Source organism: Crinia signifera, chromosome 5 (assembly GCF_055691185.1).
Source record: "Crinia signifera chromosome 5, ASM5569118v1, whole genome shotgun sequence".
Classification (NCBI taxonomy): domain Eukaryota; kingdom Metazoa; phylum Chordata; class Amphibia; order Anura; family Myobatrachidae; genus Crinia; species Crinia signifera.
The window spans coordinates 39557376-39582532 of record NC_139221.1 but is presented as its reverse complement, the minus strand read 5'-3'; positions in this window follow the sequence as shown (position 1 = coordinate 39582532).

Sequence of the window (25157 nt, the reverse complement as noted above, 5' to 3'; positions counted from 1 at the left end):
CCGCACCAATACAGAACGAATGCGTCCCGCAATCGGCGACCTCCAAACTCAACGCAGCCACACAACGCTTAAACACAGCAGGGCACGGTAAGCGCGTCACGGCCATGTATCAGCATGTGCGAGGAACTGGGCCGGAGCGGCAGGCCTCAAAGGCAGATATGCCGTGGCCAGCCGCACGGTGCAGATCCCCAGCTGGGACTTAAGGGATACCCAGCGACCTCTGCCCAACTGATCGGTCTCAGACCGGCGGAGCACACAAAGGACGACCCATCCTGGAAGACCATGTCTTCGAACCGCACCTAAATCAGTGGCATTCTTGCTGGCCGCAACCAGCTCGCTGACCCTAAAGTCCCTAAAGAACGCAAAAGAGAACGCCACCCGAAAGAGTGACGTCTCTTCTGTGCTCTCCGCTACGCTCTGAACACAGGCTACAATTTCCACCGCGTCTACAGCTCGATGGACTTGCGGGAATCCGCAGTCATAGTCTGTACTCTCGCCCACCAATCAAAGCCCTTGCTAGCGCAAAGGCTTTGGTGGGGTCCCGTTCTCCGCGTAACATAGCACGGAATATATCTCGGCTAATGCCGCAGCCATGGCAGATGAACATGCCCGCGCCATAAAGCCCACACCCGAAAACAGCAACGGTCATCGACCGACTTCCGCTGTTCCCCGAGGACTCCTAAAAAGGCCGCCCAGTCCTGCAGCGTGGCTGCATATGCCCTACTGGTGGAGGGGGCCAGGGATGGCAAGGTAATCCACCCATGTCTGCTCTACGGTCTGACCTGCAGGACCTGGCTAAGAGAGCCCAAGGGGCGCAGCGATCGGTACCAACTCGCGAAACTTCGCCAAGTAGAACCGCGACAGGGCATCGGCGATGCCATGGTCAACCCCTGTAACGTGCTGCGCCATGAAATGTATGTTGCCCTGCAAGCAGCGCGATACCAGATGTCTGAGCAGTGTCAGGGGTGAAAAAAGGTGCCCTGGTTGTTAGTGGGGTGTACCCCTCCTAGGTTATATCACCATAACCTCCCGTCTGGCTTGCCAACATATAAGCCGACCATCCCATCTCTACAGCGATGGGAAAGAACACTAATAGCAGCAAATTGGCCGAGAAACCCCTCCCAATCCATGATTGAGGCCATGGGGGTGCGCGCCATTCGTCCTGAAAAAATGCCCCGAAACCCGAGGACCCCGGGGCCTGCGTAAATAACTGAAGCCTGGCCATAGGCGAAGGCTCTTCAGTCCAAAGAAGCTCCCCATTAAAGTCCACCAGAAATGGAGACCAGACGACCAGGTCATAGCGCCTCTCCCGGGACAGCCTTACCATGTAGTCTCCGCTGTAGCCCCTACCCGCTTGTGGCAAAACAACGCCCCTGGGGGCGGCCCAGCACTCAAAGTTAAGGGACCCCCAGTAATGACTGGACCTGCCTTAGATTGGCCTTCTTCTTGGCCCGGCAGCCCTGGATAAGGACCTGAAACTTGCAGGCTCGGTCAGCCGGCAGGCTACAGCCGCCGGCCGCAGTGCCAATCTCTAAGCATGGCCAGATATGACGCATGTTGGGCCCTCGGTCCTGGCATGGGCCACCAATCCCCTAAGTTAGGGTGTCACGGAAGGAGGCAGAAAGCGGACTCCATGCCCAACTTGGCCCTGAGTGCACAGTGCCCAACTTATGGACTAGCCAGTGTATTTTATCAAACAGCTGATAACGCACTTGCACGCCTACTCAGTAATAGCATCTTTAATGGCTGCCCAGCGAGGGCAAGCGGGTGCTGGATTAACCGGTATTTTCCCAGAGCCTTCTTGGGTACTACTCCCAAGGGCGAAAAACACCTGTTGGGCAATGGTACGGAAGTGGTGACTGGCCCCCAATTCCAGGATACGCGGCGAAGACGGCATTGACGCCTCTATCGCCCTTTTAATCCTTGAAGGCAAAGCACTGTCCTTTAGCGGCTGGCTTCGTACCCTACTTGCCAGGGGAAAAATGGCTTCTTGGGATGGTGCTCAGAAATAGCGTGGCCTTTACCCATGACCTGCAATCATATCCTGACGCGCTTAAGGCCCACGGGCGTAACCCGTGTGTCGGCGTGGGTCAGACGAAATTTCTCGTCCTAATCCCTCCGAGCCGTACCCTTGTAAGCGAGACAAACCCGTGCCCAAGGAAAATGCATCGCCTAACGCTGTTGCGCTCCTTGAGTCTAGGGTTAAAATAGCCAGATGGAATATAAGGAACTGGTTAAGCTAGGGTGAAAACTACGATATGGGTTCTCACCGACACCGGCCGATTTATTGGCCTCGCGAAATCAGTTACATGTTGCTAGCAACTTGAAACATCCACGAACTCCCCCATGGCTATTTTACCCTCTGTGCCCATATGAGACCCCTGGACCCTGCAGTGTCGCCACGATGGATCATGTCCGAGGAAAGCTGGGACTCAGCAAAGGATTTAGTCTTGCTAGCCCGCCAACCCCTTCCCCTGCTTGCTATGCCACTGCGCGCGCTAAGCTTGGCAAACCTGCGGGGTGTCTAATGGTTCCTGACTCCTCGCAGCCGGCATAGGAATGGCCCGGAAAAGACTCAGAGGTATCATAACCTTCATGCTCACCATCACCCGGAAAGTCGACGGCCTCCCGAGGCCTGGCCTCATGCGACGCCCCTGCTGCAGCTGCCTGGAGAAGTGATCGCAGTTGTTGCCTGTTCGCCTGTCGACCACACTTCAGCGTCTGCGGCACCTGCCGTAACGTTCTCTCCAGAATGATGATCCTCTTCCGTGGCTGCCCTCCTGGCAACCGATGAGCCCTTGGAAGAAGCATGCAAAGTGTTTAGCGACTCTTTTGTAACTCACGCACAACCAACCCCACCCTGAAAAAAGTGGGGGCAAAGCCACCTGCCATGGGTCTGACAGTCCGGGACCATTCGGACGGGGTAAGGCCATGCCGGAGGCATGTGGTTCCGTAAGCTAGGGGGAACGCTCGTGGGAACCGGGCCCGAAACCGTGTAAAAACCCGGATGAGGTTACCCGTGAGGGCGTGCCGCCCTATGGCGGTGCCTACGATGCCCCCCCAGCCCTGATGGGGGCAATGTGGAATTTGATGGTGGGTACCCCTGCCATGGAGATATTGACACTGCAGTGCCTTGGCCGGGTACAAAAAACCCCAACAGGGGAATACGGCTGCCCCTACTGCATGTGCAATGATGCAAGGCACCAGCAGGGGGCGCAGCGCCCCTCTGCTGGTATGAAACAGCCGCCGCCTGGGATCCAGGAAACCCTGGTAGCGGGGCGTCCCAGATCCCCCTGCTGTGCAGCCTGGGCACCGATTGCGGCGCCCCACTGAGGGCTTATGGATACCCTGGGGGGGGGCCACCATGGGGATGCGTTTGCCGGGGCTGTATTAGAGCTGGGCAAAACGGATATTAGGCTGAGACGGGATCAGATGGATTCCCCAGTGAAAAGATACAGATCTTTTAGACGGACCCTCAGCTCGCTTTAAAACAAAGGGCGATATACATGACCAAGTAAAAACACTGATCGGTGGCTGGGTGCAGCATCACCATCGATGGCCACCATCGATGGCGTCTGCACCGATGGCCATCCATCCATCACTTTTAGACACAGCACTGAACTCATTTTTTTTTTTTTTTTGTAGTCTCAGCTGCCACAGGTGGCAGCACTGAGACCAGGAGAACGTTCTGCAGACTGAGCCGGATCACCGCGTCAAGAGAGCCGCTGATTCGGATCCGGCTCAAAGTTCCGATTCAGCGCGAGCTGCCCGGCTTTGTGCAGCACGATGACCCGCAGCCTCCGCCGGGTCCTGTGCACTTCTGGCCGCGGCGGGGCTGGGGAGATGGATGGGCGGATGGATGCTGCCAGAGAGCCGGGCGGGGGAGAGGGGACCTGCATTAGCGCAACCATGTGCGCTGCCTGTCCCCCGCCCGGAGGAGGACCTTGCAGACAGTAGCGCGGTGAGCGTGGCGGGGGAGAGGGGACCTGCAGCAGAGCCACCGTGTGCGCTGCCCGCCCCCCCGCCCGGAGGATGACACCTGAGGCGGGAGGTAGCGCGGTGAGCGCGGCGGGGAACAGCCTGGGTATATGCCGCCGGCGGAGGAGAGCCGCCGGCGGGGCTAAGCTGCTTGGAGGGTGAGCCCTGAGCAGACGAGAGGGGGTTAGTTGTAGATCCCGCCTGCCTACCGCCACCACCACCATATGCCGCAGCAGCGGGGGGGGGGGTGTATAATGGCGCAGCAGAGGGGCAAAGAAAGGAAGGGAAAAATGTATGGATCCCCCATTGCTGCACTTATCTCTTTCAGGCTGCTCAACATGATCCTCCCAGCAAATCCAGACTCAAGAGGAAGATGGATCACCTGACTACCTCTTATGTACCTCCACCTAAGCTACCACCCCTTCTACACCTGATTGGCTACCCCATCTACACTGCACTTCTATGGGTAAGTGACACTCTGATTTCTATCTTTGTCATACCATCCCAAACTGCACCGACTCTTATATTCCCTCATGCCTAGGCAGCCCTCGCTCTCTCAAGTGGTTCTATTACACCTGCATGGCAGCAGGCACCACAACAAACCGACCACCTCACATTAGGAAAACACAACCTGATAGGTAACCTGATGCGTTTCATGTCTCCAACTTCATAACATACTGCAAATCCTGGGGCTCATGCTGAATGATCAAAATTTGCACCTACAGATGTGTGTCTATACAAATAGCATTAATATGCCATTTTGTGTGAGACTGAACTGCTCTCAGGAATCACGGTGATAGCGGTGCTTGGGCACTCCACTTACCAATACGATGGTGTATTCTGCTCCACAGGTGCTGCCTGGGATAATGTCCCTGTTTCACTTCCCCATGTGGCCACTAGTCACCCAGCATTTCCCGCAGACCCTGCTGGACCTGAGCGCTGCAGAACATGGGCTCTGTGGGCTCCTGTAGTTGTCACTATTTCCCTGGAAGGTATTTGTGAATCCGATTCAGGTTGCTGTCTTGAAATGAGTTGTGTTTGAGGAGCTGGAAGTTTAGCAAGCAGAATGTAAGACCTACGCATAAACTTGCTTGGTGGGAGTGTTGTCTAAACTCCTTGGCAAGGTCATGGAGTCTAACTGCCCAGTGGTATTCGCCAGGGACTCCCGCAAGCAGGTTTCGGCTTTGCTGCCTCTGGACAGCAGGTTGCAGGCCCTCACTAGAAGTTCTCAAAGTAGACAAGAGAATGGTGGAGATCTTGCAGAGAGTAGGTCTGGATTCAGGAGTACTGGAGCTACTTGGAAAGATTTGAAGTACTTGGAATGCCGACTTGGCCAAACGAAAATCCAGAGATACTAGTATCAAAGGATAAATGTAAAAGGCCTTATTGGCAAGTAACAGAATCCAGGAATACCGGGCATAACTTAAATAAGACATCTGGCTGTCGAACGGAGTCCGGAACTCCGGAACTTCTCAACTGGACAAAACCATGTGCATAGCAGGTGGGGCAGATATAACATGTGCATAGATAATTAGATTTGGGTAAGTTATTTTGTTTCTGTGCAGGGAAAATACTTACACCTTTATTTTTACACTGCAATATAGATCTCACTTTGAAGAAAACCCCCATCCAAATCTAATTCTCTCAGCACAAGTTACATCTACCCCACCTGCAGTGCACATGGTTTTGTCCATTTGAGAAGGAATATGCCTCTAAGAGTGAACCAGAATAAGGCCCTAAGTGTACTAGGACACATACACCCAATTAGGTTTATGTCAGTTGTCACAGATTAACCTACTAACAACTAATAACATAACAAAACAGTGGCAGCAATACTCTCTAAAATCTTTCCTTCCCTCCCCCATCTTCTTCCCTTATATCACCTAATTCAATCGCTAACAGCTCTTGCTCCCCAATGGGGTAATTTCATTCAGCTGGCAGGAATTTTCTGGAGAAGAACCCGCAGGGATGGAGAATTTTGTTGTAATCTTGCTGAGAGAGAACAGCAGCTACACCCTCAGATGAAGTGCCAGGATTTGAACCACAGCTTCTGACTCTTCAGTCTGCTGCTCCACTGACTGAGCCATTCTGGCTGCTGGACAGCTTCCTGCCTTCACTATGTGTACTATTTAGTTTATCTGGCTTCCTGATGTTCTAGCATGTTATAACTCCACCCATTGGGCTTCCTATATAAGCCCAGCCTGTTCTTGCCTCTTGCCAGATTATTGTGCTTCTGCCAGTGATCTTGTTCCGGTTGCTGCTTCCTGTTTTATATATCTACTACTCATGTATCGACCATGGATTGCCCTCGACTAAGCCTCTGCCTTAACCCCACGGACTTGTTGCTGCTTCCTGCTTTATCTAATTACTTTTTGTGCACCGACTTTGTATTGCCCTAGACTAAGCCTCTGCCTTAACCACACAGACTTGTTGCTGTTTAACACTCCCTTCAAGTGTCCTGCCTTCCTAACTGACATTACATGAAGTGTCTACTTCAGGAATAAATGGACAAGCCGTATCTTGTTGATGAAGTACCAGAGCTTATATACTGTAAAGACTTAGCCTTATTTAAGTAAATGAAAGGCAGCAATAACTTCTGGAGGCCACTGCGCAGGACTGGCTCCTATTTTTGTAAGTGCAGTACTGGGTGCCATTATCACGGAGAAACTTCCAATAAATTTGCAATAGTAGTTCACAAATCCAAGAAATCGTTGTACCGCTCCCAAAGGCTATGCACCCCAAGAATTGACCAGAAGATCTCCCGAAAATACATTTCTCCAGCTTACAGTGCAGCTGATTTTCGCGTAGATGCTGCAAAACCATTTTAACTTGAATCCAACGGGAAAATAAATCTTGAGAAAATTTCAAAACGTCATCTAGATAGACAACCACAGAAGAATTTATAAGGTCTCGGAAAACCTTGTTCACAAAGTTTTGTAAGATGGCGGGGGCGTTGCTAACACAGATATTCACAATGACCATCCCTGATGGTAAACACCATCTTACACTCATCGCCCTTACGAATGCGGATTACAGTAAGTTGTAAGCACCACAGAGGTAGAAAAGATGGTGGCTCCTTTTATCAGATCCATAAAGCTCTGAGATAAGTGACAGAGGATAATGATTCTTAATTGTGGTTTAATTTAGTCCCTGATATTCGATGCAGCGTCTTAGCCTGCCCCAGCTGTAGAGGTAGCAGATCGGATAAATCCCTTATTGAGGTTTTCGGGTATACACTCAGACTTAGACTATGGTAGCAAGAGGAGGTAAATCTGACCACGAGACAGAGATTTTCTAGGGATCAAGTAAATGGGACAGACCTCCATATGTGAAGGTAGCAAATCGTCTGCTTTATTGCTGAAACATCAGAGAATTGAAGGTATCCCTCCGGAATACCTGCCTTGAAATCTGATTCAGAGAAACAAAGAGGAACAACCTTGGACAGACAAGGCTTGAAACAAACCGGACTCCACGATAGGATCTGCATAGAAGACCATTCAATATGGGGACTATGTTTTTGTAACCATGGCAACCCTCGCACGACTGGGAAGGATGCTTAAGGAATAACTAGGACCTCGATAGTTTTGTGATGTAATGCCCCAATGTCCATATCCAAAGGCATGATCTTAGTACTTTATATGCATATATTAATGCATATATTACTAATGTATGTATTAGAGTAAATATGTTTTGTTAATAAAGTTCTGTGAATAAACTTAAGCTGTAAATAACTGCTCCTAGTGCCTCACTCCCTCACTCTGAGGTAAAACAGTTCCAGACATGGATGCTACCCAGAGTGCTCCCAGTGTTTCTGGCTTCCGTGGTGACAGCAGCATTGTACGAGGTGAGGAGATGTCACTGTTTACTCTCCCAACAACTGAGGAGGAGGCGCTCACCTTTTTACAGCGCCACAATTTTCTGCCACAGACGCAAATTTGTGTCAATGGACACCCATGAGACTATCATTAATGGAATGTACCTGGAGGTGCCATATAAAGGCCTGTCGCCGAAAGGTGGCAGTGCATGCTGGGCTGTGGTACCCAGGTTGCTGTCTCCCCTTTGTGAAGCTTCTCCACTTCATTTTTTCATGGGCGCATGAACTCTCTAGTTTGGCGTACTGTGAGCGGGAGCTGGGGATCTGTATTGCCACGACAGTGCAGTACAATGCCTTAATGAGAGAGGCATGTACTTATGATTTACTTGCCCAGCCTCAGCAGCAGATCGGAGGACCGGGACTTGTCGTGGAGGCGGACGAGACCCTCTACACTAAGCGAAAGTACTCTGTGGGGAGGATTCTGCCACAGCAGTGGGTGTTCGGTGGCATGTACCGAGAGATGGGGGCCTGCTTTATGAAAGCAGTGGAACGCCGAGACGCCACAACCCTTATGGATGCGATAACATTGCATGTTGCCCCTGGGAGTCATCTATAGTGACTGCTGGCGTGCTTATAAAACGGAGGAATTGGTAGCGTCCGGCTACAAGCACGCCAGGGGAAATCACAAATATCACTTTGTGGACCCTGAGTCGGGAGTACATACACAGAACATAGAGCATATGTGGGGGGCCGCAAAGTGGCACAACAAAAAAACAACGTGGCACTGCAAGGCACAAGTTAACCTCTTTAGAGGAATTCGTGTGGAGGAAAACTGTGGCAAATGACCAGCCGTTTGAGCGCATTTTATATGCCTTGAGCCTCCTGCCTGAGGGCTTTGCAGTGCCCACTTAGTACTTTTCTTTTTATCTTGTTATTTATAATGATATTGTTATTTTGATTATATTGTTCTTTCTAATGATATTGTTCTTTCTAATGATATTGTTCTTTTGGTTATATTGTTCTTATTCCATTTTAATGATCTTACTTAGTTATGACTAAATTTACAGTTAAACGTTAACCTGTGTCTACATTACTGTCTCAGATGTGTTGTATGGATGCTGTGAATGTGTTCCTAAAACAATACCAGTATCAACGTGAACCCAAACCGTGGCGAGCGCAGCGAACCCAGCGAGGGGTGGTGGAAAGCGTCCTACCGACCTTTTCATACCCCCACTATCCACATTGGTGTGTAGTTGATTCTATACAGTGTGGCGATCGCAGCGAGCCACCGAGCCCGAAGCGTGGTGAGCGCAGCGAGCCCCATGAGGGTACGCGCTTCGGGCATGGTGGCTCGCTGCGCTCGCCACACTATATAAAATCAACTCCACGCCAACATGGATAGTGTGGTATGAAAAGGTCGGGAGGACGCGTTCCACTGCCCCTCGCGGGGTTCGCTGCATTCGCCACGCTTCGGGTTCACGTGGATAGTGGGCCAGCGCTGCGCTTGTAACAGTATGGGGTGGTGTGCATACTGGGGGGTTAATATGGGGTCGTATGGATAATGGGGGGGGGTACCTAAAATAGAAGGGAATACATTAATTCTTGATATCGCATCACAACCCATTACAAGTTATTGTGTCATACAATGTGTGGTTAACAATGCGATGCGATAATAGCAGGAAAAAATATACCGGCAAAAAATAACATTTATTTCTACTATCGCATCGCACGCATCGTATGACACTACAAGTGCACATGCGATGCGAGTTCCATACGCTGAATAGTCCACTACGCAAATAGCTTTGTGGGCGCACAACTAACATATAAGTACCTAAATTGCACATTGCACTGGTTAATGAAACCACCACAAGAGACCGATCAAACTTACTGGGTGTCGGAAGATGAAGCTGCCCCAGAGAAATAACTGGACTAATAACCTCAGAAGTTGAGCTTGGAGGAGATGGGGATTTGGTATGGTATGCTTAAAACACATCCTGCCGATGGGATATATCATGTAGGCCTTGTGCTAACTGTCTCTGTGACACTTCTAATCCCTCTAGACAAGATGTGATCCTCTTTAGTAGCTCTGCACCCCAAAATCAGAACCTGAAGCAGGCTCCAACCTGTACCGATGTTAATAGAATGGTAATAGACTGAAGTAAACTGGAGCAAGACTGGGAATGTACTGGAAGACTACCCGGACCTCAGGTAATGTGACCTGGACAAGATGGTGCCGCCCAGTTCCAGGAGCCGAATGTCCGCCGAACCCCCCATGTATCGAGCAGCAGCCCGCAATCCCTTGCAGCCAGACCCCAGAGAGGTACAGGAACGAATGTACCCAGTGGGATGAGTATCGGTAGCTGGGCGCGTCACCCTGATGGTCCATGACAGCTGACTCTCGCATACCTATCCAGCAACTCCAGCAAGATGCACTATGATCACATGACTCAGGTAAAGCCAGTTAAACCTACTCCCTGGTTCTGTTCAAACTGCTGCTGTGGCCAGCAGCCAATCAGCAAACTCCTTGGAGAATATAAGCAGGTCTCCCAGAATCCTCCACTGCCTTGAACAGTTGTCAGTTTTATTTATGCAATTATGATGCACATTGTTACCAGTTTGTTAAAATAATAGTGCAAAGAGCAGGAAGTGTTCTTGCCTGGCTGGAATGTCCTAGACACACACATGGGTGAATTTATGTTCATAAAAAAAAATGCGGGTCAGGTTTCATGGTTTTTAAATACCCCTTAGTTTTATGATAACTTGGAAAGTAAAACTACACTAAAAAATATCTAGGGATGGACATCGACCATCAATGATTCCGAATCATCAATTGTTTATGGCCCAGATGGAACCAGATGTTTTCCAACCATCAATGGTACAGCAAAACCAATGTTTTGCTTTTTTTTTTCTCAAAATGCCAAATCCCCTGACACCTGTGAAGCCCCACCCCCAACATTTTGATTGGCCCATAGGTAAAACTATCTATGACCATCCATCACATATTCTATTACTATCGATGGCTTATAGCAGTATTGCAATCGATGGCAACCATCGATGGTGACTGCACCAATGGCCATACCTAAGTATACCTCAACTATAAATCTTTGACCAAAGAGAAGAGATTCTTGTAAGTTATGTTTGCTAAGAAAGTGCAGTTTCCTTTTTTGGGTTTAGATCACTTTAATTCAATGTTCCAGGCTTCGAGTGTCTATACATCTTGTGCCATGGTTTATAGATTTCCAAACCACTCGTGCTATTAAAGACAGATTATGGTTGCTTAGTGTTACATTATTATCACGTTAGTGGTTTGCAGCCTCATTAGTGTGGAGTATCGTTGTCGCTATCTATTTTCTATGTCACTATTGCAGCACTAATAAGATCTGAAGTTAGTGATGTGACAAGTAATCAATTTACAATGCATATTAGGCTTTCTCAGGCTGACTTCCTAATGTCTGCAGCCCGAACAGTGCCAGTGTGGAAGCTCATTAATAATCAGAGAAGTGACACATTAGGCCATCAATAAACTGATTATCAATGACTCAATTCATCATTTTTAATGAAATTGTATTTGCTGTTTGTAGGAAGCAGAATGAGATGGTCTCATAGGCTATGAACACACAGTGAAGAAAGATGTGGGAACAAAATAGGTCATTGTGTAATTAATGCTGATTTCTTTTTGAAAAGTAGCTTGTATTTTGCACCTTGGGACTAATTCAGACATGATCGCAGTACAAATTTGTTCTCAAAATGGGCAAAACCATGTGTACAGCAGGAGGTGCAAATGTAACATGTGGGCATTTCGGAGAGGGAGTGTTTTCCAGGAGAATCTAGGGTGTCATCAGCGGCCTACTCCCCAAGGACCATTGCAGCGCTGAGTAAGTCAAGACTTGGCGAGAAGGGAAAACCATTGCATGGTGAGTGGATTTGAATGTTTTTTTTTTTCCCACCATGTGCACGGATGCATCGCATTTGCAGCGCATGGGCGGAGGGATTGCGGATGCAGTGGGCCGCATTTACCTGATCTCTGGGCTCCTAAATCTTGCAGAACAATTATCAGGTCTGAATTGCCCCCTATGAGACACGTCATCCCAATTCATTTAATGTCCTTCGTCTTTACCATGTTGTAGACCAATTACTTGTGTTTCATCAGAGACGGCCCTGACCAACTGGGTAACCTAGGCAGGATTTTAACTGGCTCCCCTTTTGTTGCAGCCAGTGGTGTAACAATAATTTACGCGCCCCCCCCAGCCGTGAAAGTTTCCACCACCCCCCCCCCCCCCTCCCCCGGGGAAATTTTGGGACCCGCCCCGCGCGTTACCTCTCCTTGATAATCTGTGCCTGGCCGGGAGTCGGGGCACTGACCTGCCACCGCATCTGTTGTGGCCGAGACCCGGGACCAAAGAATTTAGGTCCGGCGATCCTCCTGGCTGTCTCTCCTTAGGAATAATATCCCTTACAAAATGGACGCCCCCTTAATGCAGACAGTGGTACTTGTGTATTATCACGGCCCCCCATTTCCATCGCATGCCATTGTACAACCAAAAAAATTGCGTCGCATCGCATGCCATATGATCGCATACGATGAGACGCGATTATACCCGATTTAAAATTGTACACACACCCAGACCCGATTTTACATTGTACACCCACCCTGATGGGTACTGACAATGTTAAATGCCCCCCGATTGTTAACGCCACCCCACTATCAATGCGAACCGGTACGCGTCCTCCGACCTTTTGATACCCCCACTATCCACGTCAGCGTGGAGTTGATTTTATATAGCGTGGCGAGCGCAGCGAGCCACCGAGCCCAAAGCGTGGTGAGCGGACGCGCATTACTTCACAAGTATTACGCATCTGCTCGCCGCGCTTCGGGCTCGGTGGCTCGCTGCGCTTGCCACACTATATAAAATCAACTCCACGCCAACGTGGATAGTGGGGGTATGAAAAGGTCGGAGGACGCATACCGCTACCCCTCGCGACCTCGCTGCGCTTGCCACGCTTCGGGTTGGCGTTGATAGTGTGGTGGTGTTAACAATGGGGGGGGGCATTTAACATACTACCCATCAGGGTGGGGATACAATTAAAAATCGGGTCTGCCTGGGCATTTAACATTGAAATCGCGTCGCATCGCATGATATTAAAATTGTACACTCTTCCCGGGAAAAGCCTCCAATTGGGTCCATCGCATGCCTTAATTAGTGGTATGCGATGCGACGGGCGCCGTGATACTACACAAGTACCCAGACAGTTTTTGAGGATGCTAGAGGATGCTGCGGCCTCCTCTAGCATCCTCAAAAACTGTCTGCGTTAAGGGGGAGGCCAATTTGTGTGGGATATTTTTCATAAGGAGAGACAGCCAGGAGGAGCGCCAGACCAGGTTAGTAAACCTGCAGGTCCACTCCCGACTCCCGGCCACAAGCAGCGTAGCAATAGCTCCCGCACACCCCCGGCGCCGAGCGCCCACACTTGGTCAGCACCTTCCCGCCGTTGTGGGGGTCTACGGCGCTATTGTTACGCCACTGGTTGCAGACTTTCCTACTGCCATACCTGCAGGATGCCCCCTGGTGTAATCACTAAGTTGTAGAACAGTTAGGTAGGTAAATATGGTAATGTAGCACTAATATTCTCCAATTAGTGCTAGATTACTATATTGTTGTCCATATTTTAGCTGTGGAGCTAAAATAGTCCCTGGGACAGTAGAAGCTAGCAAACATTTATGCTTCCTGAGGGAAGTGGAGGCATATTAGTAAAACAAAATGAATTGCATTCTAAAATGCATACACACTGGGCATTTTTTATTTGATTTTTGATTTTCCCATGGGGTGGACGGCTTTCTATAGTAAGACGCTATGGAAAGCTGTCCTCTCCACTGGTAAGACCGGCGGCTTCAGGCAGCGATGATGGGGGAGTGTGCATTTACAGCTCATCAATGGGGCACACCCACTGGGCAGTTTTGAGCTGTAAGTAGCTCAAAACACCAAAAGTGAGCTGCTTTTAGCTCAAAGAATGGGAGATGGCCTAGTATGAAGTCCCCATCATCATGCTGGGGGCATGCCCATCCCCAGAGACCAGTCACAATGTCTGCAATGCCTGTTCTTTATAAGTGACAGGAGCTGGTTGCTACAGGATAATGTCACACTTCAACATCTGGCTCCTGTCAGTGAGGAGGAGCTGACATTTTGGTGTCCACCTAGAAAGCGACACCTGGGTGTGACCCTTTTATAACTGAAAATCTATATTGCTGCTCATTGTGACAATATAGACTTTTGTTGGCAGAACGTGATTGTTGGCGTGTTTGGATGATGTTAATCCACACAACAGAGTAATCAGAATGTTGGTTTCTTAAGTATTCAGATGATAAGAGTGGTAAAAGATATGAGGTTCTGCAGCAGCATGAGGATCAGCACATACACAACAAGGCAGAGACAGGGACTATGCAGCAGCTCGTGTTAAGCATAATGCACCATGTATATGACAGTGACTCACGCTTGTGGTGGTGACAGACTGTACAGCTGTGCACAGGGCCAGATTAACAATGAGATGGATGGAGCTGCAGCTCCAGGCCTCCCATTGAATATAGACCCACAGGAATCCCTAAAGTTTTGACAGAAAATAGCATTTTCCTCCCGGCAAATCTCCACCTAGCCCCGCCTCCAGACAGCACCCGCCCTCAGCCGTACACAACTGCCAAGGCTGCACAGAGGACCAATGGTGTGTGTCTGCGCATGCACAGACGCATTCCTGCGCATGTGCAGAAGCAGGGTGCATGCACCCATAGCAAACATTCTGTTTGCCAGGTGCACGCACCCTACATAGTGGGTGGGGGGCGCCGGGCAGCCCCATTACCATATGGGAATGCCTAGCGTTTCATGGACATTCCCATGAGAATGCTGGGTGTTCTCATGCTAATGAGGCTGTGATGCGGGTGTGAGGGTTGGGCAGCTGACATCAACTGCCCGCCCTGTCCTCACACACAGGGTGCCCGCAGTTTAGAGTCATCATATAGGCGTCTCTGAACTGCGAGCGCTGGATAAATCATCCATTCACAGGCGGGGGGGTCATGCGTGTGAGGTAAGGGGCGGCCGCCACTGTGGGAGGTGGGTGGCTTCTGATGGACTCACAAGCGAGAGCGCTGAAGATGTGCCCACACACCCCCCCCCCCCCTTCGCTTCTCTACTCGAAACTATACATATTAAAATCTTTTAGTCTTTCCTGGTACGTTTTGTGTTGTAGGCCATTTTAGTTGCCCTTCTTTGTACAGTCTCTAATGTATTTATATCCTTCTGGCCTCCAGAACTGAACACAATACTCTAGATGAGGTCGTACCAATGACCTATACAGTGGCATTATTACTTTTCTACTGCTGATACCTCTCCCTATGCAACCAAGCATCTGACTTGCCTTCTTCATTGCTTTGTTACATTGCCTACCTGCCTTTAAGTCCAATAAAATAGTGACACCTAGATCCCTCTCTTCCTCAGAAGTTTCCATTATAGTGCCATTTATACTATATTGAGTCTTTGGATTTTTGAGACCCAAGAGCATGATTTTGCATTTTTTTGGCATTAAACTGTAGTTGCCATGCTCTTGACCTATCCTCTGATCTACCTAGATCATCAATCATTTATTGTACCCCTCCTGATGTGTCTACCCTGTTGCATATTTTTGTTTCATTTGCAAAAAGGCACATTTTACCCTCAATTCCATTTGCACTATCACCAATAGTGCAAATGGAATTGTCCTGCAACCAAGCAACCAAGACCTTATCCATTCAACCATCTTAGAATCCAATCCCAAGCTTTCAAGTTTATTTAACAGTCTGCGATGTGGGACAGTGTCAAAAGCCTTACTAAAGTCCAGATAAGCTACATCTACAGCCCCACCTTGATCTATTAATAGTCACCCAGTCAAAAAAGTCTATAAGATTTGTTTGACATGATATTTCCCCAGTAAACCCATGCTGTTTCGGATCCTGTAAATTGCTGGTTTTGAGATATTCTACAACTCTTTGCTTTAAGAGTGTTTCCATCAATTTCCCTACTACTGATATAAGGCTCACTGGTCAATACTTGCTTACCTCTTTCTTGCTTCCACTTTTGTGCAGTGGAACTACATTTGCTGTTTTCCAGTCCTTTGTGATTACTCCAGTAGCTAGTGACTGGTTGAATAATTCTGTTAATGGTTTTTCCAGCTCCCGTTTAAGCTCTTTTAGTATTCTTGGATGATTTATCCACTTTCAGGATTGATAGTTCTGTAAGGACTTTCTCCTCTGTAAATGTACTTGTTTCTCCCTCATTTTTCTGACTATACTTGCAACTTAACTGTGGCCCCTACCCCTCTCTTTCAGCAGTGAACACTGAGCAGAAATATTTATTAATATGATCTGCTATTACATTGTCCCCTGCAAGAAGACTTCCACTCTCTGTCTTTAGTCTTATTACTCCACTTTTTGTTTTGGTCCTTTCACCTATATACCTAAAAAAAAGGTCCCCCCCCCCCCCCCTTTACCCAATGACTGGGACATTTTCTCCTCAGCCTGAGCTTTTGCACATATGATTACCTTCTTAGCCTCCTTCTATTTAACAAGATACACCTCTTTGTCCTCATTATTCTGCGTCTGCTTATATTTCCTAAAGGCAAACTTTTTTTGCTTTCACAATATTGCTACTTCTTTTGCAATCCACAATGGCTTCCTTTTCCTTGTGTTTTTCCTAACTCTTTTGACACAAAGTTGTTGCTTTTTAGTATTGCACTTTTTAATTTTTCCCACTTCTCCTGCACTCCTTCCATAATGTGTCACTGAGGAAGAGCAAGCATTTTAGTATCATCCCCTCCACAGGGGCGTCCTGGTGCTGTCTGTACCCATATAGTGATGCCTGTGGTCACATCCACACTCTTGGTCAGAGGTGGATTTAGACCTCATGGGGCCCTAGGTTTGGGGCCTCCTCCCTCCAACAATCCATAGAACTATATTGTTGCTATTAATTGCAGGAAACATCGATAGAGTACTTAATTGCAGGCGACTTAATACCTGTGTCACATTTAAACTGCCCACTTTACTTTTTTATTCTATCAAACAACATGAAAAGGACTTTGGGAGTTTGGGCAGGTCCATGTGATATCATGATATCACATGGTAGTCGTGCAATGGATGGCTGGGATAGATTTATGGGGCCTATTGGGCCCTAAGCAGGCACCTAGGTTGCCTTGTGGAAAAACTGCCTCTGTTCTTGGTCTTCGCTCCCATAATACCGGGGCCTGATGATATCCTAGTGATACCTTTTTAGCGTCAACAGGAGGCATTTTATAATGGAGGCTTGTCATGCATGGTAAGGATAAAGATGAGCAGGGTGTCTTCGCTGCTTACATATAAATAGAAACATCAGACAAATACAATATCTGGTTGATGCTTTTGCAAAATAAACATAAAGACAATTTAACAATATAAGTGCCTCGCTGTATTTTATTTTGACTCAAGCTGATGTAAAGCAAAGCTTCCAACGTGGTAAAAGTGCTGCAGATTAGCTTGACACATACTAGTTTGCAGCGCTACATAATGTCTGTCTGCTGTTGATTTATGGTGCAACCTTTTTTTCTCTTCCTACGACAAAACTTTTACATTTACAATTTACAAAAGTCACAAAAAAATGAGATGTAGAAACCGCAGATCACTTAACAACCCTGTATTCATCTTTGAAGTCCGCTAAAAGCTTTGTAATCACTACGTGATGAAATCTGTCAGAATACTTGTCATGCTTGATACATAGATTCGTCTTCTTACTGGTTATTTACTGCTTCCGCTGCTTCTCTGCTATTTAACCGTGTTTCGCTAGCTGTGTTGAACAATCTTGCAATAGAGAAGTATATTTTAGTAACCATATTATTTTAAAATGATTTCAGAATTGTATGCCCGAGTGATTGAAAATGTGCTGAATATCGCTATGTAATTATTATTTTATTTTCTGAAAGAAGGTGTAATCTTAGATAGCAGCAAAAGAATCAGTGTTTGTCTTCCTAAAACCACTAAGGTTATTGCAGGCAGCTGTGTATCTTGTTTAGCTATCTGGCTGATCCATACTTGTTGCTGGTAAAGTGACAATAAATCATACTTGGCTACCCTACAGGAAAGGCCGGGAGGTTCCTGAAAATCGGGTCCCCTCCTGGCCCTCTGGAAGGGTGGGCAATTCTCCAGCAAGCCCCTGGAGTCCCCCGTAATCCTCCGCCTACCCTGCCGGTTAAATACTGGTATTCGCGGGTGTAGGTGGAGGGGGCCGGGCTAAAATATGCAAATTGTCGTTATTTAAGCCCACTTCCCTCCACGTACACCCGTAAATCACGGCAGTTCTAGTGATATGGGGTGGGACTTGATGATGTCAGGCTCTGGCCCCACCCCCAGATGCACGCTGACAGTCTCCTCCCCGGACCTCTCCCAGAGAGAGGAAACAGAAAGTCAGAAAGTATAATCAGTATACATACATCTATGCTCATAGGGACAGAGTGCTAGTAGAAAGCAAACTTTAGGGCCAGGACCTAAGTGGCAAGGACCCTTTGAAATCATAGAGAAGGTGGGGAAGGTTAATTTTAAAGGGGCTGATTTATCACCATATGCATCCTTAAATACGGATGTGCTCTGTGCACATCCCTCCACTCCAGTCTATCCACAACGCTGCTGCCCGGTTCATCTTCCTCTCCAAATGTACTGGGGGACAATTCAGACCTGTTCACACAGAGCCGTCAGAGCCACACAAGCCTCTTTACATGCCATCAGACTCCTCCAAAATTGCTACACAAAAAGGACAAGTGCTCGTTGGAGGAAGAAACGCGTTGGTGATCTGCACAGGAGCAACTTCATCAGCAAGGAGGAACCGGAGGAAATCCACGGTGAAGTGCCCAGCAGCTGTTCACTTTGGGGATTGAAATTATTGTTCCATAGCATAGCCTCTTATTCACATTATGACACACAATATTGCCCACAGCCCACATTATGCAAGTAGAGCCCCTTATTCACATGCCATATATTATTGCTTATTATTCACAGCATGCCACACAGTAGAGCCTTTTATTCACATCATGACACACAATACTGCCCCTTATAAACAGTATGCCACACCAGTGGTGTAACTATAAATTAAGCTCCCCCTGCCCAAAAAATTATTGGCTCCCCCCCAGCCCCATCTTTAGTAAAACATGACAATGGTGCAGACTGGTTACCTGGTCCACTGTGCGCTGCCATGTGTAGTGCTGCAGCTCCCCAGGAGTGACATGCACCCATGTGGTGTAACAGGCAGGGAGGACATCCTGTCCGCTGGCCTACTGCAGCCTTCCGTAACTAGCCTCAGCTTCCAAGGACCGACCGGGGATACTAGTGGAAGTGTGTGCGGGTAATGACACCGGCCGCACCCAGGTGCAGAGGAGGAGCTGAGGAGCCTGAGGAGGTGGGGTGGTCTGTCACCTATGGTACGCAGCTACAGTACACAGCCACCGCTTACCACTACTACTGACTGACAGCAAACTGTGTATTTGTACAGGACAGCAGGTATTTTTCAGTGCGCCCGAGACCGCTTGCTCCCCCAAGCCACAGCTGGGGCTGCCAAACCATAGTTACGCCACTGTGCCACACAATAGTATCCCTCAATCACAGTATGTTGTTCAGCAGAGCTATTATTCATATTATGCCACACAAATTGCCATTTCACAACATTCCAAACAAATGTGCCCCTTATTATAGTAATATAGCCAATTCACATTATGCCACACAGTAGTGTCTGATTCTTATTGGCTATTGCTGTCATACATGGCAGTTTACATAAACAGACATGTCTTCAGCCAGCCATAACTTCAGCCATCTACAGCTTCAGTGCAGCAAGCCAATAAGAATAGCCTGGTTCTTACTGGATGCTGTACATCACGGTGATCTACTGGAGCAATGCCTGGGATCAATCTTGTGAATGCCATCATCTAAAGGTTGAGTGGTAGATCATCATTGATGAATTAAGTGTCTATGTCGTTCTTGTACATAAAAGTGTCATCCCTGTGGATACTGAAAACTACAGTATAAGGGGTCAAGGGCCAGTTTGCAGGGATCATTAGTTGAATAGCCCTGGTATAGAGCACTGTTGATGCCTCATCTAATCAGCTGCTTAAGAGAAAGGTTTCAAAGGCCAGTGACAAATTAACTGGAATTGCTATTCAATGCTCCCCACAGGAATTAAATGGGATTATTGACATTAAATATAACTCCAACATGTTGTACTGAAACATCTTTTACACATCCACAAACTATGCCAGTTTGAGATTCATACAGTAGCAGCATCAACAACTGTTCCAGATGAAGTAAACAAGCATTGAGTACACTCAAGGACAGCCCTTTATTAAGGGCAACTGATTAAAATTTTTGCTTTAAAAATTAAAAAAAACGAATCGTACAGATCTTTATTGTATTAAGGATGCAAATACACTACTACAGTAAATTGCTATATTACGGTTTTTCTTAAATCATCCTTGCTACAGTAATAAAAAAGATATATATATATATATATGTTTTTCTAAATTAAACTTATTTTTCTAAAACTTTTTTGTTTTTTGGACGATTTGTTATTCATTTTTCTTTTGACGGTATACTGTACATCCACACAAAGAAGAATTCAATCCACTTCAGCTTAGAACATTATTGTTTGTTCATTTGCCATGTTTGCAATCTAAGTCACCCTTCCCATTATGTATCCAGCATTACAATTACAAAAAAAAAAAAAAAGTTTAATTAATCACTAGGAATCAGTTCTGTAAAATTCTGCTGGTGGATTCTGGGTAATGTTTGCGGTTTACCATCTAGGAAATAGCAACATTTAACTTTGTTTCAGAACATTAAACTGCTGAAATAAAGCAAATGACTATTAAAAGGAGTCGGCCATCTGCGTTTATTTTTTACTTTTGTAAAAAAAAAATCTATTCAACGAAAAGGGAAATCTCCCATATAAAACTGATGGGGCACGAAACATTTCTTTTTCCAGGTCAAAATCCCATCAAAATGGACCTGTGATCGATGGTATATAAAAAAAAAACCAGATTCCTTTGAACAAAGTATAGTGTTTGAAGACGAGTTTAATAATTATTTATTTGAAACCGGGTCTATGGAAGTCTTAAAGTTTGATGAATACCTCCTGTGACAGCCATTTAGATAAACAAAACTAAAATCACCCGTCTATATAAGAAAAGACCAGTTTGTAGATGAAGTTTCCTGAAGTAATTCATGAGGTCAGACCCATTTAACATCCACTGTAAGGACAAATCTAATGGAGTATGCCTTAAACATCCAAGGGAGCTTTCGTCCAATGCACTACACTGGCACAATACTTGTTTTCAGTAAGCTCCCAGCCTATTTATGATCCCACTCCAAGGAAACACATCAACATGTCACTGTGAAGATGTGATAGGGCAGGACCTCATCACTCTATTAAAGAGCTTGGTGACCCCCATTGATTTCAAGTGTTTAAAGCACGGGTGAAGTTCAAAGCAATTTCTCTTTCCATACTATTACTCAGCGTATATGGGTCTTAGCTCCAAACCATCTGCTGTCAGGTCCTCTGCGCTGTCTCTGGAATCTGTCAGCCAGGAAAAGAAAACTTTTATTTGGAAAAAATTGGATTCTTTCTAGTTAGTGCTGCGTTTCACAATGTCTTCATTGGTTTACGTCAGTGGTCAGGGAACTCGGTCCTCATTACCCCACACAGTGCATGTTTTACTGGAAACCCAGCAGGTGCACAGGTGTACTAATTACTCACAGACACATATTATAAGGTCCGCAGGTGGAGTTAATTATTTCACTTGTGATTCTGTGAGGAGACCTGCAAAACATGCACTGCGTGGGGTAATGAGGACCGAGTCCCCTGACCACTGGTTTACGTGGTGTCATCCTGTTTTAAGTGTTGTTCTACCACTCAACTTTCTCTTTAGTTTTCCCAAATCGAGAACTCAAATGTTTTCCATTCATGTTTTATGAGAATATTGTCATTGATCTAATAAGTTAAAGAAAAAATGGACTAAAATTTGTATATTGGGGTCATTCAGACATGATTGCAGTCCTGCGATTACTGAATGACTGCGCAGGAATGTGCGCAGGAATGCGCTGTTTTTTTTCACCACAGCCCGGTGCAGTTTGATTGACAGATATAACCAGACTTTTCTGGAAGTGCCAGGAAAAATGCGGGCATGTCCAAGCATTTTCAGGGATAGTGTGTGACATCAACTGCGTGTACATGTGATAGGGAATATAGATTCTAAGATCTACTGGGGCAGGGACTGATGTGAATATTCACATATTCTCTGTAAAACGCTGCGGAATATGTGTGCGCTATATAAACTGGTAATAATCTTTAGAATAAAATACCATGGGGCACAGACAGACACAGATGCAAGTAATTTGAACCTGGCCCTCCCCCTCTCGTGTCCCTATTGCCACCCACTCTCTATAGAACACATTTCTTTCCCCATGTTATATAATTGTGACTGATCCTAATGCTTAACTTGATGTAATTCTTCATAAAGAATACAGCGGATGACAAGGAATAATCACATCTGCCTGTAGCACAGTGGGAAGCTCTCTGGATAGACCTCAGATTTAATTATTTTATGATATACCAGAAGCTAAAACAAAACGCTTGCTATTATTCTGCACAATTTTTATATGTGTAAATTTGAATAACTCAAGGAACAAAACATTGAAGAACTGAAGAATTGTGACAGCTGTATAAATCATTATGCCAATGGAAGCGCAAAAGTTCCAGATGCAGAGAATTTATTAAAGTTACTGTAAGTCAGCTTCTCGTTCTCTTTCTCTAATGACACAGTAGAAGAAATAACTAAGCGCAGTATAGACTGGAATTTTAAAAACCCTTCTCTAAGTTATATAATGTTGAGTACAAAGTAAACAGGCAGTAACTTAAATACCCTGCAGTACCTGGCTGGAAGAGCCTTGTGATACTAATCCTCACACTAGGATAAGAGTAGATGTGTACGCTTACAAATCCACTCGCATGCGTCCGTAAGGTGGAGAAATCATTGGGTGGTTGCTCACCAAGGAATGATTTCTCTAGCCTTTGCTCTGAAATGTAAGTCTATATTTATCCGGTGAATTGGGGGGGTTGATGTCATGTGACATCAGCCGCCTGACCCAAGCAGACATCGACGTGCCCAACGTTTTATGGTCGCGCCCATACAATTCTGGCCAGTCCCCTGCATCCGCCCCCTGCTCGCCCTTTCCTGGAGCACATGCCTCAGCAAGTGTGAAACTTGTCAAAGGCGTTTGCTACGGGGGTTTTCATATGCGCATATTCGCGCATGCACAAACCCCAAACATCGGAAGGGTAATGAATTCAGCCCGCACCGAGAGGGTCTGAATTACCTCCTTTGTTGTGGCACTCAGCGAGATGGCAGTCTTTCAGGAGCACTCAGTATTGGGAATCCGTCAGGATTCCAGGGCCATCTAAAATGTTAACAGACATGTAGTGATTTGTCATATAATGGACAGGATGTACCAAGGAATTGCAGTACATCCCACCGCACATCACATTCATAATAATCGCAAATGTACTATAACATATGCGATTAGTATCGCAAGGGTAGCTCTTGCGATAAGAGCCGCCCTTTGTGAAGCAGCCGGCGGGAGGTGAGCAGGTCCAGAGGCTCTCCCCCTCCTTCTGTACCCAGAAGCCTACTGCTCAGACAGCTACAGGGACTACTTAGCTCCTCCTCCTCCCTGCACCCAGAAGGTGCTAGGGAGCCAGAGGTCACTGGTCCGGGCAGCACAGCAGGAGGTTGCCTGGACATCAGGGGAGGAGGGGACATTGCACAGGCAGTGAGGGGCGGTGGTGGTTGTGCACGGTGGTGGTGGTCATGATAAGAAGCCCATAGGCTTCTATGGGGTTACTCCAGCTTCTATGGGGTTATGCCAGTCACACTGGAGTTCCTAATTCCAAATATCCTTTCTGGTGTCAGAAGGGTTTCACCCTCTCTAAAGGGCTTATTGGCTAGTTCTGTGGGTTTAAAAGATCAGAATACTCGCCCTGTTAGGACAACTTAAAATGTAAATTCTTTACAGGCCCGGATGAGGTCCAATGGTAATACACCTATGGGTAATACACCTTGCAGCAATAGATGTGTATTTAAATAAGGCTCTGTAGGAATGACTCAATTAGCAACTCTGGGTTGACTACATTTGTATTGTACATGGATAAAACCTTGTTGAAAGGGACCCAATTCTGAAATCAAGCACCAGGCAGGGTGTAAAAAACACTTAACACCAATGTACAAGGTCTCATTTTCATGATTTAGATCACCATTTTTTATTTGTCGAATATATCCACCGTGAACTTGCTAACCCCTGATGAAGTCTCGCCAGAGACAAAACGTGTTGGGTTATTCAGATTGTTAACATCAATCATACACTGAAATGTCTTCATTGATTTTTACCCTGAAAAAAGAGACTTTTGATTAAAAAAAAAATTATGGACTTCGTCTACACATGTCATTTGGATTAAGAATTGGTACACGGTTAAAAGTCTATCGGGAGATTATACTATCTGTCAAGGCGCCATCCCACAATTGTGTATGTATATATATAATATATATATATATATATATATATATATATATATATATATATATATGCAAGAGAAAAGAAAATGAAGCGCACCAGTCAGCAACAGGTAAGTAACAATTTTACTGATATACAGCTGACAAACATAGGTAACGGGTAAAGGAATAAAAACTTCCCGTATGGAAGGGCGGTACAGCGATACCAGGTACAGATGGAACCCGACAGCAGTGATCAATTGCAGATGGAGCACCGGACAGCCAGTAACCAGCCACGACTTCCACAGGATAACAGCGGACCAAGCCAGGACGTCTTCAGCGTCAGGATACAGCAACCACGCCCAACGCGTTTCGACTACCGTCTTTGTCAGGGGGTGTGGCTGTCCCCTGACTTCCACTATCTTATATACTGGCACATCCTCAATGCACGGGTGCTGCTCAATAACACATTAAAATGCTCAATTACATCATATAAGCACATAAGCCTTATCGTGCACGCTGATACTTATCAAAAAGCTAAAGGTGAACAAATCGCTAAATAGCTTATATAAAACACCTAACGACTACAATAATACAAAAGGTATAAAAATACAAAAATATATACAAATATGTAAGGTTGATAAAGTGATGAGTGCTAAAGTACATATATGTTTGGACTACCTCCAAATAAATGAAAAAAAAAAACATTTTTTTTATATATCACATATTTATTATAAGGACTATATAAATAGTCAAACATATTTTATGTGCAAATTTTTTTTATTATAAAGTG